Source organism: Typopeltis vanoorti, chromosome 15 (assembly GCF_054136105.1).
Source record: "Typopeltis vanoorti isolate ZY-2024b chromosome 15, IOZ_Tvanoo_1.0, whole genome shotgun sequence".
Classification (NCBI taxonomy): Eukaryota; Metazoa; Arthropoda; class Arachnida; order Uropygi; family Thelyphonidae; genus Typopeltis; species Typopeltis vanoorti.
Genome location: NC_143563.1, coordinates 12,799,436 through 12,820,523, shown reverse-complemented (window position 1 = coordinate 12,820,523; position 21,088 = coordinate 12,799,436). Strand labels below are relative to the sequence as shown.

Here is a 21,088-nt window from a genome sequence, read left to right as displayed (position 1 = left end):
ATCAATCCTATAAAATCCTTTAAGTAAATTAAATGTTTCTATCATATCCCCTCTTTTTTTCTTATCAACAAACTTCTGATCCACACACCCTCAATCTATTCTCATAGGGAACATTCCACAGGCAACTCACCATCTTGGTCACTCGCATCTGAATCCTCTCCATTGCTTCCTTATTCCCAAGAAACCGAGGTGACCAGACTTGAGCACATCAATCGTGTGGGCATATAAGAGGAATAACAACTTCCTTATCTCTACATGTTAACGTGTTCTTCAATAGCCAAGTAATCTTAAGGGTTACATTAGCAACATGCCCTCTAAATTTAAACTCTCTGTCTACCATCACAAGCTACCAATATGACACATGGCTTTTATAATCTATTTTTCCCAGAATGCATAACTTTAAACTTCTCCACATTAAACTGATACCCAGTATCTTTTACTCATACTGAGAGCCTATTTAAATCATCCTGCAACTCTCCAGATCACTTTATTAACTATTACTCTACCTAATTTCACATCATCAGCAAACAACTGAATATTTCCTTTCAAGTTATTTCCTATATCATTTATATACAATTAAACATCAATGGTCCCAGCACTGAACCTTGCAGAACACCACTAGTCACTTTTTTTTCACTTTGATTCTGCCCCTTCATATACCATTTTTTGATATCTGTCTGGCAGCCAATCTCTTATCCACTTAACCAGTGTCATGTCCATTGCCATTTGTTCTAATTTGCATAACAGAGGTTCAGGCAGTATTCTGTCAAAGCATTCCTTTGCAAAATCATTGTAGCCATTTCCTGTATCCAACTCAGCTGCCAATTAATTAGCTGTTAAGTTAATAAATTACTAAGGCATGATTAACTCTACTCATTCTTGAATTCTCTTTTTGACCAATTTTTCTAGTTCTTTTACCACCATACCTGAGATACTGACTGGTCTACTGCTACTGCAGTCTCACTACTGCACTCCCTTGGAACTCTACCATTGCTGAGACTTAAATTAAAGCACCTAGTCAGAGCCATTACCGATTCCCTTGTACATTCTTGCAAAACCTTAGTTGATAAACCATCTAATTCCACAGCTGTATTTACATTGAGATTCTACAATATCCTAAGAACCTCTAGTTCATCCACCTCTGTTCCTACATCAGTGTCTGTCACATATTTTAAAGCAATAACCTCACTAGGATGATATATCTTCGCAAAGTAGTCACACAGTAACTAAACTATTTTTATCTGCTATGTAGCCTATTTTTGTTTAGGAGTGCCTCTTTTATATGTCATTGGCTTTTTACTCAAATTTTAGGATATTACTTATGTTTTATATAGACAAATATATGAAGAACATGTAGGAGAAAAAATTCAGACATACATTTGTAGGATGTTGCTGGCTGTCTTCTTATTCAGCAGCAGGTGGTGATATACATTCATCTGCTGTTAAAGGAAGGAAGGAAGCATGATGAAAAGGAAGGGGGATTGGAAAAAGTGGGAATATAGAGAGAGAGAGAGAGAGAGAGAGAGAGAGATGTGAGAGAATTATTTTTGAGGCAAGGGGTATGTGAACTTTTTGAAAAACCTGCATTTTTTTTATATTAAAGGAGGGCAGAGAATACTTTGGGAGGTGGGAGTGAAAATAGAAATTTTGGGGAGAAAGGGAAGGATAAGATCAGGGGTGTGAGCTGTTTTGACAATGCATTGTCTTCGGAGCTCGAGGGGGAAATTAATAGGGATGTTGCAGTCATGGAAGTGTTCTTGTTTTCTTGTCCATAAAGATCTGATAGTAGAACCTGTGTAAGTGATATCACAATCTTTTTGGCAAGAAAATTTGTAGACCACATTATGGTGTTTTAATCTTTCTTTGCGTGTATGTGAGATTTTGTAGGTTTTAGAAGCTTCTAACACATACACCAAAGACAGAAACACCAAGCGGCATGAAATAGACTCCACTTCTCCCACGAGCTTCGAAGACGATGCACTGTCAAAACAGATCACACCCTGTTACTCCCACCACTGATCTTATCCCATCATATCCTTCCCCTTCCCCAAAAAATTTTTATTTTCACCCCTCCTAAAGAATTCTCTGCCTACCTTTAATATAAAAAAATGCAGGTTTTTCAAAAAGTTCACATACCCCTTGCCTCACACATAATTCTCTCACATCTCTCTACCCCCACTTATATCGCCACATACCACTGAATAAGAAGACAGCCAGCAACATCCTACAAAGGTAGGTCTGAATTTTTCCTCCTACATATTCTTCACATATCTGTCTATATAAAACAATGCCCTAAAATTTGAGTAAAAAGCCAGTGATATTATAAAAGGGGCACTACTAAACAAAAATAGGCTAAATAGCTATAAAAATAATATTGGCTTAGAGGAGTAACATGGGAATTTTCCCAGAAATAATAGCTATTTTATCTGTTTCTGTCTTGTCGACACCATCATCAGTCATTAAGGTTAATCTTCCTTTTACTCACCACATAAGAAAAGAACTCTTTGGGATTTCCTTTGGCCTGCTTGGCAAGATTCTTCTCATGAGTTTGCTGGTCTCTTTTCTCTTTATATATCCTCTGCAACATTTTCTTCTTCTGCAGCTTGTGCTTTAATGATATTGCTCATTCATCTAACTCGTATCTGATTGACCTTCATTACCTTAGGTATACAATTTAATATGGCATCCTCTAGATCATAGGTGGCCAACAGCAGGCCCACAGGCCGCATGCGGCCTGTAATGTGATTTTGTGCGGCCTGCAGCAGAATAAAAACTATATTAAATTACAGGTATTATCAATTTAGCTATTAGTTTCAATCGAAGATTTTCTGATTGATATACTAGTTACATTCATTATTTCTGATGACGGAAACAATTTATATTCTCAACATGGAATCAAAATTGCTTTAAAAAATTACTCAATTTATAAAATCTACTGCTTCTCTGTGCGAGCTGTAGTAGTACCCCCTTTTCCAGTCAAGGGTGGAGATAGGCATTGACTTCTAGAAACTGATATCAAGGGAAAAATATCCTACATTGAGTGATTTCAGCTTGAGAATTGCATCTATGTTTGGAAGCACATACATATGTGAATGCACTTTCTCAATTATGAGGGTGGTTAAATCATCACAAAGAAGCCGATTGACTGATGATCACCTTCAAGATTTGTTACGAATATCGTCATCATCGTTGAAAATCAACTTTGATGAACTTGTTGCTGCACATGAACTTCCACAGAGTTCTCATTAAGTTGTGTTACATGTAAAAAATCCAGAAATATGTAATTAAATTTAATTTAATAACTTATATTTAAATCAATCAATTATTTTATATTGTTCTCCCAGTAGTAAAATGATTTAACAAATATAGTAATTCAATACATATAACTATTGCCTTGAAAAAATGCAGTTTATTTTTATTTAAGTTCTGTCTAAAAGTGTGCAGCCTGTGAAGCTACCACTCATCATATATTGGCCCTCGTATAGAATAAAGTTGGCCACGTCTGCTCTAGATGATCCTTAACTATATCCCATGCATTACTAACATACTTACCCTGCAGTGTTTTATGCCAAGGCAAAGATTTAAGCTTCTTCTTGCAAGTAAATGTACAGTCTTGAAATTTGTGCTCCAAACGGGATGCTGCATACTCTACTGAAGGAACTATACTAGAGGAAGTGGGGGATGTAAAGGTTCTTGGGATTGATAATCAACAGATATTTGAAGTTTAGGGGATATTATATCCCAAAGATAGCAAATGTAAGTAGAGGACTGCTGAAATACAGAGGACACTGTCCGGCAGAGATATTAGAGTGGGATTTCATTGTATAAAATCCAGATCAGACCGTTTGTATTATTGTGCTAAGAATTGGTCAGCAGAATTTGAAATGGGTTAAATTAACCTTAGAGAGGATGAAGAGGCAGATAAAAATAATATCCAGACTGTATGGTAGTTATGAGGACAAACTGAGGTCAGGTGGACAGCAGAGCTTGATGGATAGATAAAGAGTTTGATAAAATTGAGATAGATAAACTGTTGAGAGGTAGTTAATAATAGAAACTAGGGAGATCCTTCATATGGTAGAACAAAGTGAAAGAGCAAGGATAATGGAAGTAGTGACATTGAGGGTAGGAAGTGTTTTTTTTTGGCATGGAGGATGGCTGGACTGTGGAGTGCATTGTGGTTATTATATGTTTTAACTGTATTCAATCAAATGCTTTAGTTGAATCTATAACACAAATGGAAAGTGCATTATTGTGGTCTAGTAATTATGTTTTGATATAAATATTGCATCTATTTTTTTTTTTCTAAATACTGGTTTATCCATTCAATGAAATTATTTATTATACAGTTGATTACAGGTCAGAGATAGCACTCCCTCAAACACAATATGCTGATAGGTAATCAGCACATGCCTGAGGGAATGATATCCCAAAAGAGGAATGTCATCACTAACGAAATGCCACAGAGAAACAGAGATCTGTTTTCAGATCACTATTGGAGACCATAGGTATGAGAGCCCTGAGAATTTAGCAATCTGCTTATGTATTAAAACAAGGTGACAAATTCACTAAATAAAGAAGAATAAATATACTGCAGTATACTTGGATTTTTCAAAGGATTTTAATAGACTGCCATAAACTGAAACAGATATGACTGGAAAATAGACAAATGAGTTGGGATATGTAATAATTCGCTATCAGAGTATCAGTGCATTTCGTATCAGGGAGTGATATCCCAAAGGAGGAATGGCACTAGCAGAGTGCTAGTGACATTCTCAACTTTGCTGATGATGCAAAGTTGAGAAAAACTATGAAAGCAGATGATGCAGCCTTGCAGGAAGATCTCAATAAACTATGCAAATGGTAATATTCCCTTTTTTTTCTTTTACAGTTTTTTTTTTTACAGCTGCATGGACCTGCAATTGCTCTAAGCAGAAAAATTTGTATTAAAATCGGGTGGCGAGAGATCTGAGATTCATGCTTGAGGTTATACAAAAAAAAACAGAGAGGAAAGATGGTGTGTTACCCTGGTATGATAATGATGAGCCAAGCAGAAGAGCAGTAATAATGAATAGCATAATAGCCAGAATTTTCAGGAGAGAGGATTATAATATGTGGATGCCTGGAGGGCATTTGAGGACAGAAATGAACTGTATGCAAGAGATCGTTTGCATATGAATTGAGGAAGGACATAGGCATCTGAAGAGAATGCTGTTTTCTGAAGGAGTCAGTGTGTCAATGTAGGGAAATTAGAATTCCTAGGGCAGATGGTAACCTCTCTGGGAATGGGTGTTGGGGGAAGGGGAACGACATCAGGTAAAAGTGAATCCAGTGGAGTCTGGAGGAGATGACGATAGGTATAGAAGCAGTGACATTTGTATGCTTTATACTAATGCCAGGAATATCTGAAATAAACGAGATGAATTGGGTGGTGCTGATAGCATGAGTCTAGTCAAAGATTATTGGAGTCTCTGAGACGTGGTTGATCGAAGATGATATAATAACAGGAATAGAAGTAGCAAGGTACAGAATTTTTTCAGCAGGATAGGAAGGGAAAATGTGGTGGAGTACTGCTTATGATAAGTGATGACTTATGTCCTCTAAGCGTGCTACAAGCCAAGAAGCACAGATGGTGGGGAGCAGGAGATGTTTATACAGTTGAGCTTGGCAAGTTCAAGAAGAATGATTGTTTATGAGAGATTTTAAATACAGCAATAAAAGATGGGAAGAGGAAAATGCATGCAGTAAAAAGGAAATTGAATTTCTGAAATTCTTGAGAGACAGATATCTTAGGCAACACGTAATAGAGGGAACAAGAGGTTCAAGAGTTTTGGATTTGGTCATAGCATCGGAAGAGCTGAGTTTAACTGAGATCACATCTCTCCCCACTGCTGGAGAGAGAGTCACCATGTGGTTTTGACTTGAAAGATGAATAGCCATGCAGGATTATCAAATAAAAGGGAATGTATGTGGAATTGCAAGACAGGTGATTATAATAGTCTTAGATATCAACTGGGGGTAGTTCCATGGAAGGCAGAATTGGACGGCTGGGATATCATTAGTGCTTGGGAAATTGTGAAGGAATATTTGTTAGCAGCAATAGTAAGCTGTATTCTACTAGTGAAAAAGTGGACACGATTTGGTGTAAAGTGGATGACAAGCAATATCAAACAGGAATTGCAGGTGAAAAAGAGGTTAAGGAAGAGCTATACGGAGAGGAGTGGAGAGCAGATGCATGAAGAATATAAGACTCAGACCAGGAGAGTGAATATGGTAAGGAAGACGAAACTGGAATATGAGAAGAGATTGGCACTAAGATCCAAAGAAAATCCTAGGGAATATTTTAGCTGTGTGGCCAGTAGGAAGAGAAATGATTGTACAAGAATGACATTGTGGGATAAAAATGGGAATAGAGTGAATGATGCAGAGCAGATAGTGGGGATGTTCAGTAAAGACTTTATTGGAATATTTCATTCTGGAGAAATAAGTTTTAATACTAGAGGGATAGGGCAGGTTCGAGGTTTAGAGGAGAGGAGATTACAAATACTGAGTGCCCTGGATGTCAGTCAAGCTGTGGAACTGCATGGTATTTCACCACGGGTTTTGAGAGAACGTGCTAAAGAATTGACAGTTCCGTTGACTGGGCTTTACAATGAAAGTCTGGCTACGGGGAAAGGTACCCAAGGAATGGAAGGAAGGTAAGATACTGCCATTGTATAAGGGTGGTAGCAGACTGGATACGTCTAATTATATTCGAGTTTGTGTTTCATCAGTAGTTGTTAAGATCTTGGGGAAATCAGTGAGGGACCATATACATTGGGCAGATGAGGGTAATGTTATCTGTGAAAGTCAACATGGATTTATTAAGGGGTGCTCTTGCTTTGGTAATATGATTGCCTTTTATAATAAGTGACAAGATCAGTTGATGAGGGAAAGGCATACATGGCCATTTTTTGGATTTTGCAAAGGCATTTGGCAGGGTGCCACATGATAAGCTGATATTCAATTTGCAGCACATGGGTTTAGATGTCAGGTTAGCAGACTAGATTTAGGATTGGCTGTCTGATAGATATCACAGAGTTGTGTATGGTGGGACAATATTAAGGAGGGAGGTTACAAAAGGGATCCCACAGGGCTCAGTACTGGAAGCTGTATTGTGTAACCTCTATATCAATGACATTGTCAATGGATTGCAGAGGGATATTCAGTTGTTTGCAGATTATGTGAAGCTGGGAATAGTTATTAGTAACAGTATAGATGTGGCAGTCCTGCAAGAGGATTTGAATAAACTAGACTGATGGGCGAATGAATGGGGAGTGTCAGTTTAATGCAGCAAAATGTAAGGTCTTGAAGTTTATGATACATCAATGGGAGGCTGCATACTCGATTTTAGGAAATGTACTGGAGGAAGTAGGGGAGGTGAGATCTGGGTGTGGTGATTGATAGAACACTGAAATTCAGGGAACATATTCCAAAGTTGGTGAAGGTAACCCACAGGATTGCTGCAATACTGAGAAGGATGCTGACCTGCAGAGATAAAAAAGTTATTGTTCCATTGTATAAGACTCTGATCAGACCACACTTAGAACTTAGACTGTTCTTAAATTTGGTCCCCAGGATTTGAAGGGGAATAAATTAACTGTGGAAAAGGTACAGAGATGGATAACAAAGATGGTTTCAGGACTGTACAATGCTAGTTATGAGGATCGGCTGAAGGAATGTGGACTGCAGAGTTTGGTAGATAGAGGAAGGAGAGGTGATATGATTGAGCCAAACTGTTGAGAGGTAGTTACAGGGTTGACACTGGGGAGTTCTTTCGCTTGGTGGAACAGCAGGAAGGAGCAATGACAAGGGGCCATTCCTGGAAGGAATGGCCCCTTGTCATTGCTCCTTCCTCAGCAAAAGGAAGCTGTAAGCAAGAGGATGAGGAGTGTTTTCTTTGCATGGACGGTGGTTGAACTGTGAAATGCATTACCTGATAGAGTAGTGAGAGCAAGAACGGTCAATGAGCTCAAGGAGTGGTATGACAGACTTTGTGTTTCCTATGATGACCCTCTCACAATGAGTCTTTTGACTCCATGTAGGCCTGAATAATAAAAATAAAAATTTTACAAGACCTGATGACTATGTGGCACTTTCAAGTTTTTTTTGTAACGACATCATTACAAAAAAAATGACATGTACAGGGTTTTGAGTCTATCTCACATAACTTAAGGTTTCTGTTGATAGGTGACTAGAAAGCAATTGTGCCAGCCAATCATCACTTTCCCATCCATTTGGAAATAGGAAAGCTGCCTATTTCGTTCCTAATGAGGCCTGCCAGCTGGCAAAGATCACATCACCTAACAGGACCAATCTAATGGAAGTTGATAAACCAATTAGAATAAGTACAGCATCAGGAATGGAATGCAAAAAAAAAAAAAAAAAAAACTTTTTGCTTTTCTTTCCTAATGAAGAAAAAATATTTCAGCTGTGCAGCAACAATTCAGTCTTAAATATTTTGTTAAATAAAAAATATTTTGGAAAAATTTGTAGAAAAGAGCAATGCTAATAATAATAATGACAAATACCTGTTGGATTTCTGCTCAGGACATGGACTGGTTATTACTAATACTGGATGTACAAGGCTAATCTTCTTGAATGGCAGGCAGTCTCAAGTAATGTGATGTGGACAAATATGAAAATGGGGAAGTGAACAATGAGACTAATTTGTGCCTATGGTCCCACAGAAAGTTCTACTAAGAAGTTCTACTAAGGAATTTAAGGGTTTAGAGCATCTTAGTCACAGTGCAACCACACCCCCATGCAGTTTGAAGGGAATATTGGTGAGTGGATAAGTGAATGCAGTTAGTCAGTTTAATGTTGCAATGTTTGGATATAGCTTTCATTTGTAGTTATCTCATATAACTACAGATGAAAGCTATATCTAACCTTCTGTGATATATAAATACATGGAAAAAAATTGGAAATGTTGCTAAGAGATTGCCACATCTTCTTACGAAACCTCAAAAGCCAATATAAACTGACATCTTTACTACAGTTAAAAGGGGTGCTTAAGAGTTAAATCTGTACTGAGAGGATACCTCCACATAGCGTTTAAAGGAACATAGAGAACAGGGTTTCTGACCTAATGTCCAATCCTCATCTTCTCATGGTGCACCCTCTTAGATATCTACCTAGACACTGAATGAATGAGGATGGGCTGGCAATTTGGGATTAAGCAGATCTAATCGTATTCCTATCGGCTTAAACCAAAATATAAAATGATGGTATAACATGACAGAATTTCATGCTGGTTGGGGCATCGCTTGGTTAAACAAGGCCCCTATTGTTTTTGCCAGGGAACCAATTGGTACTATCAACATAAGCCTGAATGGCAATGGCAGGCAGTCTCAAGTAGAGTAATGTGGGCAAATATGAGAATGGGAACTGGACAAAGACTTATTTGTGCCTATGGTCCCACAGAAGGTTCTACTAAGGTAGAAGTGGAGAAATTTTTTCAGGCTTTAGAAAAAGCAACCGACACAGTGAAAAAGGAAAAGTTGATCCTTGTTGGGGATCTAAATAGCAGAGTAGGAAATGATTGTCAGACATAGAAAAATATTTTAAGAAAATTTGGAGAAAAGATCAAAGCTAATAATAATGGCTGGCAAATACCTGTTGGATTTCTGCTCAGGACATGGACTGGTTATTACTAACACAATGTTCCAACACATAAAAATGTGTACAAATTCACATGGAGAGAAGAGGCAAGTAATAAGAAATGTCTCATTGACTATGATATTGTTGACAGTGATATTTTCTTCCTGGTGCAGGACACCAGAGTGTACAGAGGATTTTTAATTGGAAGTGATCACCATTTAGTCTTGAGCAGGATAAAATTGAATTTGATATTCAAAACAAGAACATGTAAGAAAGCATTTTTGGAAATTATGGAGACAACTACCGTGTTTGAATAAAAACTTTAGTTTAATATTACTAAAATTTTACAATTCGACGTTTCGACCTTTATGTCAAGGTCATCTTCTGGAGCGTACAAATATACACAAGAAACAAGCTATACTACAATCATACTGGTTCGTTAAAGACACTGACTAACCGCTACCACAATTGTTGGCCTGACCTCTGGTGAGAAAAAAAAAAAAAAATTATACATCAACGCTAGGGTCCTATTATTTGTGTTGTCTACTATATACATATATTAACATCATTCCAGCCAGTTGGAGTGGAAAGGTTTCTAATATTAGCGGATTGGCTAGAGTCCTGACTAATGTTGAATCTTTCATATTAGGTTGGCTGAATGTGTGCCATCCAGATCCTTGGAATTTTCATACCATCTTTATTGTTGATATTTGGGTGGTTTATCAGGATTTCGCAGGATACTTTAAATTTTCTTTCGTACCATGTTTTTGAAAAGCTCTTCACCAAGCTTTTCTTCCACAATTCTTCTCAACCATTTCTCAAGTATACTTGCATAGATCTTGCCAGAAACATTCAGTATGGAAATACCTCTGTAATTCTCACATTCAATTTTATTTCCCTTTTCATATATGGGTACTATTAGAGCTCTACTCCAATCATTGGGAAATCATCCGTCTGTTCAGGCTTTCTGAACTATGCAGTGCAGTCACTGTAAGAATTTTATACCACCATACTTCTGCATTTCTGGTCGAATATCTTCTACTCCTGCTGCCTTTCACACATTTCAAGCCTTTGATGGCTATTTCTACTTCAAGTATGGATATGTATTCCTGACTGAATGCCTGTTGAGTGTTTCTTACCACTGTGCTATCACTGCTTGTTTCATTTAGCGATTTTTTGAAGTAATTACTCCATACTTCAAGGATATCTTTTTCTCCTGTTTTCATGTCACCTTTATCATCTCTAACTCCTTTTACAATACTCTTTCCTCCATTTCTAAGCTTCTTCAACAACCTCCAGGATATCTAACCACCTTCTTGATATTTATTTGCTATGTTCTTGCCAAAGTCTTCCCATGACTTTTGTTTAGCTAGTTTTACACAGTGTTTAGCATTCTTGCATTTGTCTCTGTATTCTCTAAGAGCACAAGCTGACTTATTTGCCAGGAACTTTTGATATGCTTTCTTCTTCTTCTTTTCCTTCACTGCCTCTTTAACCTCCTGTGTCCACCATGGAGTTCTAATTTTTCTATCCTTGCAGACAACTTCACTACTGCCTCTCTGGCTGAATCAATCAGGTTTTCTTGAAGGCTTGCCACTGAATCTTCAAGGTTTGGTTCCTGTTCTCAAACTCTTTCATTTTTTCTTGAATAATCTTTGTGTATTTTAGTCTACAGTTCACATCTGAGAGTTGCTCAACTTATATTCGCTTTAAAACTTTCTTACATGTTATTCTTTTCAATATGAAATTCAATTTTATCCTGCTCAAGACTAAACAGTGATCACTTCCAATTTCAAATCCTCTGTATACTCTGGTGTCCTGCACCAGGACATCACTATTAACAATAACATAGTCAATGATACTTTTATTTCTTGCCTCTTCTCTCCATGTGAATTTGAGCACATTTTTATGTTGGAACATAGCGTTAGTAATAACCAGTCCATGTCCTGAGCAGAAATCTAGCAGGTATTTGCCATTATTATTGGCTTTGCTCTATTCTCCAAATTTTCCCAAAATATTTTTGCATGTCTGACAATCATTTCCAATCTGCTATTTAGATCCCCAACAAAGACCAACTTTTCCTTTTTCATTGTGTCAGTTGCTTTTTCTAAAGCATCAAAAAATTCCTCCACTTCTACCTTAGTAGAACCTTGGACAAATGAGTCTCGTTGTCCAATTCTCCATTCTGATATTTTCCCACATCACTCTACTTGAGACTGCCTGCTATTCAAGAAGATTAGCCTCGTATTTTGTTTTGAATACTATGGCTTCTTCTTCTTTTCCTTGATTGTCATTGCCTGAATATAACATTTTGTATTTATTGCTCAGAAAGATCTCACCAGTTTCTGTCTTTTTTGTTTCGGTCACCCCTATTATGTTGATCTGGTACTCTAATTCTTCAGCTAGCTCCATTTGTTTGCCATTCAGGCTTCTATGTTGATAGTACCGATCTTTATCTCTGGTGATGTTGAGCTGGGGTGTGCTTTTAGATTTGTTCCAGTAGCTAGCTTTACGCTGTTCACTCTGGTTCCCTGGCGAAAACAAAGGGGGCCTTGTTTAACCAAGCAATGCCCCAACAAGCATGAAATTCTGTCATGTTGTACCATCATTTTATATTTTGGTTTAAGCCAATAAGAATACCATTTGGTCGGGTAAATCCCAAATTGCCAGCCCATCCTCGTTCGTTCAGTATCCAGGTAGATACCCAACAGGGTGCATCACGAGAAGGTGAGGATTGGACATTAGGTCAGAAAATAGACAACAGAATCAACAAAGCTGGTATGGTAGGAAGTCAACTGAATAAATTTATATGGAATAAGAGAGAAATTAGCCAAAACACTAAATTAGCTGTATACATGACAGTATTCAAACCAATTTTATTGTTCTGAGAGCTGCGTCACAAGTAAAATACTTGACCAAAGACTAGAGACTGCAGATATGAGAGTCCTGAGAAAGATTAGGGGGCATGAACAGATGGCATCAATGGCAATATCATATTAAAAATGAGAATATTTAGAAATAACTTGACATTGTCAGCATTCAAGAATGCATTAACAGAGCTAATCTCAGGTGGTATGGTCACTTAAATAGAATGGGAGAGGAAAGATTAGCTAAATAAGTGTTCCCAGCCAGATTGGCAGGATAAACGACCCAGAGGAAGACCAAGATATAGTTGGATTGATACAGTAAAAAGTGCCTTAGAAGATAGAAATATAAGATCTGATAATGTTGGAGTTTTGACAGGTAACAGACTGAATTGGCAGAAAATTGTAGATAGGAAGTTAGTAATGATTTAAATTTTTCATGTAATACTATCATATCCTGTACACCCCTTAAGTGTGTATGTCAGGAATTTGATGATGATGATGACTACAGTTAAAATTTGAATGCATACATATATATATATATATATATATGTTAATATTGTTTTGAATGTAGAAGCATACTAACATATATATTGCTTAAAGGATTAATGGGAAAATTTTGATGGTGGAAGAGATAAGAGAACCAGGAGTGATGGTGGGACAGGCTTGAAGTTCAGGTGTCAGATTGTTAAAACTGTAAAAACATCACAAGACAGATAATGGCAACGATGAGGAGGATCTTGATATGTAGAAGTAAAGAGGTTATGGTTCCTTAGTATAAGGACTTGATCAGGCCACACATGGATTACAGTTTTTGGTTAAATGGTTTTAAAGTGGGATGAGGATATCTTAGATTCCAGAGAAGGTTCACTAAGTCTTTATCAGGTCTATAGAATGCGGGATACGAGGACAGTTGAGGGAAGAATGCTACTCAGACCACTGTGAATAGAAGATGGACAGCAGATGTAATTGAAATAAAGTAGAGGGAAACAAGAATAGATAAAGAGGCCTGGAAGCCATATAAAAGGAGTATGAGTGGGGATGAGGAGAACATTCTTTGCATGGTGAGTGGAATGCATTCCCTAAAAGTGTGATGAGGACAGAAACTATGAATGGGTTTAAAACGATTTGATGATCTTTTCACAAGTATGGACTTCCTGACAAGAATTTTGACTCCATGGAGGCCTCATATTATTTCCAAAAATTTTTGTCCACAATTTTAATGTTTTGCCAAGCAAATATATTCCTCTATATTTCTTTGAATTCTCATCTGATTCCCTTTTTCACAATTGATACTTCTAAGTTCTTTTGCTAGTCATTTGGAATTTTTTTCTCTTTAAATATTGCATATAGAATATAACTTTTTTTTTTTTGTGCGACTCCAATCGATGAAAAGCCTACATAGGTAGGCTAAAGATTTTTTTTTTTTTTTTTCAGTCTGAAATCCTGTTTTAGAACAGAAATTTTTCTACCCATTTCAGACTTTCAATAAGCAAGACAGTAGTCTACCACTGAGCAATGAAATTCATCTCTCACATGAAGACAATCAAAAACCCATAGTAGGATTCAAACTTGAAGCCTGATGGTTGGATAATGGGTATATTAACTATTCAGATATAGCCTTTATAGCTAAGTCAGTGTAGACAAAGCCCTTTCATTGGAAAGACCTTGGTTTGATTTAGGTCTATGATGCGAGGAACTTTTATCTGGTCTCTTCTGACTAAAGGTGTTTTCAGCCGTTTTCATATGGAGCTAGAATGTTTTCACCCAGAAACTCAACTTTTTCGTCCCTCACAACAGACAAACCGGTCCCGCAAACACACACAAATTTGCAGTCATAAAATATATATACCTAATATCTCATTAGGAGGGCTCAACCTGCCCCCTCAAAGTGACAGGGAAGAAAGGGGGAGAGGAATCCTATAAGAATAAATAAAATAACTATTCAGACAACTGGACCAGCAATACTTTTACTAATTGTTTCTCTCTATGCTTGTTCATTCTATATTTTATAGATTGTGACCAAAATATTTTTGATTTAATATGGCCTAGGAATTGCTATTGAAGATCTTTAATATGGTTTTATTAAAACATTTATTAAAATATTTAGATAATTTCCATATATTATTCAATTAGTATTTGCTTTTGTTACGTGCTAATCAGCTTTACCCTTAATATCAGCATTAGCTCCCAAATACGTAAAATTCTTAATTCTACTAATGTTGGTCAATTTTAATTTCTTTCTGGAATTTGTTAAGTTTAAGAACTTTGTTTTATCCAGGTTTATTTTAACTCCAACTTTTGCAGCTGTTTTATACGCTCTTGATTTTGCTTGTATATACAGTCATCCATAGGATAATCGAGTGTGTGCACAGAAAAGATTATTCAATGCTGAATGGAGTTTTGCAAGTTTCAATCTGAATGGAATGGTAATGAGATTATGCAAGAGTAAATATGAGCCCAACAGGATGTGAAATGTGAACTCAAATGCCAGAAATAAAGGAAAGGACTTTTTGGCATTGGTTCAGCTCAACGTGGTGAAAAATTGTCAGCAAGACCTAGTTGACAGAAAATGACATAGTGACAGGGATAAACGTATACTAGATACTGTATTTTCAGGGAGGGTAGAAGGAATAGAACAGGAAGAGGGATATTGCTGATGGTAATTGAAGAACTTCAACAAAAACAGATGTTGAGGATATTAGGTCTCAGGGAGATGGTTCATTTCAAGCTATCTGATGTGAGATATAGGCCAATAAGACAAAAGATTCTTGGGTACTGCTATAGATGGGGAGGGGGTGCATGATATTCATACCTTCTACTGGAAGATGTGAATATCATGCATTGCCAGATTAGCACAATGAGTGCAGCTGAGCAATTATGGGATAGTTTACTTGTGTCAATACTTATTAATTTTAATTATTATTATGGGATAACTATGGCGACATAGATTGGAAGAAAGGGAGTATGGCAAGATGGAAATGAAATATATACAGTTACTAAAAGATAACTACCCGAACTACTAATTCTTACCTAGGTAGGACTAGGTATTGATGATATCGATCCTCAATGACAGATCTGGATTATTCCAGCAAGACAAGACAACAACCTGTATCGCAAAGTTTGCATTGTTCAAGCATGATTCAAAGAGCATTTTACATGTGCACCTGACTACCTAATTCTCTAATTGATTTGAATCCTATTGCATATTTGTAGGATCATGTAGAATGTAGCATCTGCCAGTTGATGCAGTACCCTACTAAATAGCTGACCACTGACTTCATTTTGCTAGTTGGTCCAGAATACATCAAGACACTTCCATGGTCTAGTGGAGTCAATGCCAAGCTGAGATAAGGCTGCAAGTCCTTATCTTGGCCAAAGGAGGCCCAACATGTTACTAGGTAGGGTTATAGTGTTCTGGCTCACATGTAAGTTAAAAAAGAAATAAGTGTCTGCCATCAAACTATCAACTAATTTTTTAAAAAATGTTTTATGTTGGGCACAAACACAAAAAGTTGGTTGGTCAACCTATAGTATGCTAGAACAGTGTCTGGGAAGAGGATTTGAGAAAAAAAGAACTCGTTCATATTAGATTTGAAGCCTGTTTCAGAATACACCCTGTCCAAAAAGAAACCAAACTTTTCGAAAACAGAACTAGTGGCACGACCTGTTGTATCTTTTTGTTGTCGAAAGTAGCAACCTTCCTTAGTGTTGTGTCAACTGTTTATGACATTTGTTTCATTAGAAGCCGAGTTATAGTGCCAAGAGTGACAGTGTGTTTTGACGAACGGTCGGAAAATGAGTTTCAAACAGAGAGCTGCGATTGGCTTTTGTGTTAAACTTGGTAAAAGTTTCACCGAAACGCATCAAATGCTTCAAAAAGCATATAGTGATGAATGCTTATCCTGTACTCAAGTTTACGAGTGGTTTAAACGATTTTAAAGTGGTCGTGAGACGCTTGAGGACGACGAAAAGCCGGATCGTCCAAAAACTGGACTAAGCGAAGTTAACATCCAAAAAGTGTGTGATTTCATCAAAGAAAACCCAAAATCGTCTGTGAGATTGACTGAAGATGAATTGAGGATTCCAAAATCAACTGTGCACAACATTTTGACCGAGAGTTTGGGCCTTCATAAATTGAATTCGCGATTTATTCCCCACAAGCTGACCGAAGACCAAAAAATATATTGAATACTGCAAGGACCTCAATTAAAACCGTAGTAAGGACTCAAACTTCCTTGAAACGACCGTTACTGGTGACAAAACATGGTGGTTTGAGTACGAGCCCAAAACAAAGCACCAGAGTGCTGAGTGGAGACCACCAGAAGAGGGGCATCCAAAAAAAAGTCGCTTTTGAGATGCTGTAAAGACAATGCTGATTTGTTTCTACGATTCCAAGGGCATTATCCACAAAGAATTCGTTCCGCCTGGCCAAAACAATCAATGGCGAGTTTTATCTCAAAGTTTTGAAGCAATTGACAGCGAGAATTTGTCGCGTATGGCATGAATATCATGACGACCGACCGTTTGGCAAAAAACACTATCACTCTTGGCACTATAACTTCTAATGAAACAAATGTCATAAACAGTTGACACAACACTAATGAAGGTTGCCACTTTCGACAACAAAAAGATATAACAGGTAGTGCCACTAGTTTCTTCTATTTTCGAAAAGTTCAGTTTCTTTTTGGACAGAGGGTGTACAGCAGCAGCAGGAAAAAGAGAAGGAAGGAACTTGTTCTATACGTTTGAAGTTGGACTGTGAAGGAGTGTTGGATAATAGCTGCAGGTGGTTTCATTGGATTTGGTAGAGAGAGAGAGAATGCTACTCTGATGAACATTTACTATGGAAATATTTACAGAAGAAGCTTGTAGCAGAAACGAAATGGCTGTGTGAAAGCTTGGAGTATGCTGGTATGAGATGAATCATTCATCAGTCTGACTCTCTCTCCAGTCACTCTCACATCAGTGCAGTTTAAAATAATGGCCAAGTTCATCAACAGTCAACTGCTTCAACACCTAGAAAACTGCTAACTAATAAGTGATCACCAATATGGATTCAGAGTCAAGATTCAAAGCAGATCTCCTCTCCACTACCTACCTCTGGATATATCATGGAAAGGTTTCAAGAAATTTGTACTGTTCACTTGACATTTCTAAGACATTTGATAGACTTTTGCATCAAGAGCTTTTCAGCAATTGCCATCATATGATTTGGCTTCAGCCTATTGTAACTGGATAGCCAAATTTCCTCTTGGTTTATTCGCTGCCGATGTTCTGTATTCAGATTTTCCTATTAATGCAGGCGTTTTTTATGTCTCTGTTATTTTATCCATACCCAACCTCCTCATATATACAGGGTGTTCGGGATAAATTTGACATATTTATAATTAATTATATTTTTCCGTAAGTTACATGTATTAACACACACTTCTCTTCATTTAAAAGTTTGGACCCTTCTTCATTCATATACAAGATGTCAGAAAGGATGGATAGCTGGAACCCACCTGAATCATGGAAGAGAATAACTTGTATCATGATGATTCGTGCCCGCCATCAAAATAAGGATATTACGACTGCTGCCCAATGCTCCCTGAATACAGTAAAAACAATCAGGCATGAACTAGAGACTTGCAATGGTGACTACGAGGATGTAGCAAGAAGAAAGATCCCTAGCAGACGATTTGATTGCGTTCGTACAGCAGAATTCCTCGCAAATCTGCAGGAACAGGTGTTGAAGAACCCTGGCATTGGAATTCGGGCTTTGTTCGTGGAGTTGCTAACTGTAGTCAAGCCCTGGATAACAAGGGTAGCCAATGGTAGGCCGTACGTATGGCAGCAGGATTCGGCCCCTTGCCACACCTCTGGGAAAAGTCAAAAATGGTTGTCTGAAAATTTCTACGACTTCACCAGTCCAAATGTTTGGCCTCCAAACTCCCCAGACCTTAACCCCATGGATTATTTTGTATGGGGCGCAGTTGAAAAAGACACCAATCGCACTTCCAGTAATACAAAAGCCCAGTTAATGGATAAAATTAAAACAGTTTTTGTGGCCCTTCCCAGGGAGACTGTAGCATCAGCTTGTTCGAGGTTCCGAAGCAGAATTGAAGCTGTGATCGATGCTAATGGTGGTTATTTTGAGTAAATCTTGTTGATAGTATTGTAATTAACTCTGCCTGTAATGTTTTTTTGTCAATTCATTAAATTTAATAGATACAAAGAAGATTTTCTTTTTCCTTACGAAACTGTCAAATTTATCCCGAACACCCTGTATATATATATATATATATATATATATATATGACCTTCTCTCACTGATTTCAAATCCTATCCACAGTTTTGCTGATAATAGTACCTCTATTACTCATATGACAAACCTACAATGCTCAAAGATCTCAAGATCATCTCCTATGCCCTAAACATCGATCTCTATACCATTCCTTATATTGGGTTATAACAACCTAGCCATCTTCAATGCTTCCAAAACACAATTTTGCCTTTTTACTCATGAAAAACACATTGGTTCTTTCTCTTTACCTTTGATAACAATACTTATCTTAACAGTCGACACCAAATCTCACTTCTTTGAGTGACACTTGCTTCTAGCCTTTCATAACTACATCAGTTTTCAGCACCCTCGGCTTCAAAAAATTTGGTATCTTTTTTTGCTTAAGACGTTACTTTTCATCTGTCCAGTTACTAAATCTCTGCACAAATCCATCTCCAATCTTGGAATATTGCACTTTTTTTTTTTTTTTTTTGCTGGTGCACCCAGAACCTTTCTAATAATTCTTGATACTGTTCAGAAGAGGACGTTTCAGCTAACTGATGATCCCTATTCTCAGAGACTCTTCACCATCTCAGAAGTCACTTTCCACATTATGTCTACGAGTACTATTCAGCAAAACTAACAATAGCTGTCCAACATCCTTTTACAGTTAAATTGCGGGACCTACTACTTCCATTCATCTTTCATTCCATTTACCTCAGTTCTGCAGACTGGCCTATCCCCCCCCCACATTAAAATTTTCTTGCAATGCAGCTAAATTGTTCAAAATTTCAATAGTTGATTACACTTAAATTTTTTTTCGAATCTTCACTCCTTTTTAAATATCTATAAACTTTTCCAGATTAATCTTAGCATCCCTAGGTAAATCAAATTTTGCTTAAAATTCTTAATTAACAGTCCAGTTAATGTAAGCAGTACCCAAAGAGTCCCTAAGAGGGGTAAAAATTAACATTCTACTACCATTGTTTGGCATAATCTCGAATAGGACAAGGAATTAAGCCATGCTTGGAAGTTGTGCAAGCAAATGGTAAGAAAGAGAGAAGGTTTATTTGCATGAATCTACAGGCATTACAGCATCAGAATGTACACCAGTTTGCATTTCTTCTGTGGCAAAGATTTTGCAAAAATTAATAAGATATTGTATGTGGAATTGAGCAGATGAGAATATCTGTGATGATTGGCCAAGCCAGGGTTTGTTAAAAGGTGCTCTTGATTCAGCAATCGAATTGCTTTTTACAGTAAAGTAAAAAGAGTTATTGATGAAGGAAAGGCATTTCACAGGATACCAAATTTTATAAAGGCATTTCACAGGATATACCAAATCCTTAACTGATATTTGAACTGCAATGTACAGGTTTATCAGAATTGACTGTATGATATCGCAGAGTTATGTATCATTTCGGGGAGAAGGGTGGTTATAAGTCAAGTTCTGCAGAATTCAGTAACAATTACTGTTCAACTTTATTAACTGACTGCAGGGAGGTGGATTGTTCAACTATTTGCAAAGGAGTTGAAGATGAGGCAGAGGAGATAATAATAGCACTGAAGTTGTGGCTCTTCTGGAGGATTTATGTAGCTAAATATAAGGTTTATAATTTTGGGATCCACAGAGGCTACATGCCTTACTGGTGGAACTATAATGGAGATAGTGGAAAAGGCAAAAGGATCTTGAAGTGATGGCAGATATTAATTTTTAGTGATATATTGCAATGGTGGCAACAGATATTAAATATATATCTTTTGGGTTGTCAGTAGAAAACCAACTGCTGCAATACCAAGAAGGATAATGACATGTAGGTGAGTGATTACCTTGTATAAGGTCCACTAAATACTTCTCAGAGGTATTGGATGGACACTGGAATGATTTTTCACATTGTAGAACAAGGGGAAGGGAATCAAGCCATTCCTGGAAATGCACAAGTAAATAATAAGAAAGTTAGAAGTGCCTTTATTTGCATGGGGAGTGGAATATTCCCTGATAAAAGTAGTAAGAATGCACAGTAAATAGACTAAATGCACATGTAGGTACAGAAGTTTATTACTAATCTACATAACTGGATATTTTGACCTGAAACATAGACTTTCAGTGTAACTAACAATTCAAAAAACAGTAGAATAACAACAATGGATGTCACACGAAAGAGAACAAGTGCAAGCTGGTCAGCACACTGAAGTTGAGCTGGGTAAATTTTGAATCAAAATATATGGTTAAATTAATAATAAGCTTTGTCATGCCTATGCATTCATACAGTCTATGGTGCAAGTATACTTAAAACTAGCAGCACACAGTAAA

At 37.2% G+C, this 21,088-nt stretch overlaps 1 protein-coding gene across 1 annotated transcript in view; it reads right to left on the bottom strand.

Annotated features, from left to right (window-relative positions):
- Positions 1-21,088, bottom strand: part of LOC150098392 (cAMP and cAMP-inhibited cGMP 3',5'-cyclic phosphodiesterase 10A-like) — a 534,534-nt gene that overhangs the window by 251,685 nt on the left and 261,761 nt on the right. The window lies entirely within an intron of this gene.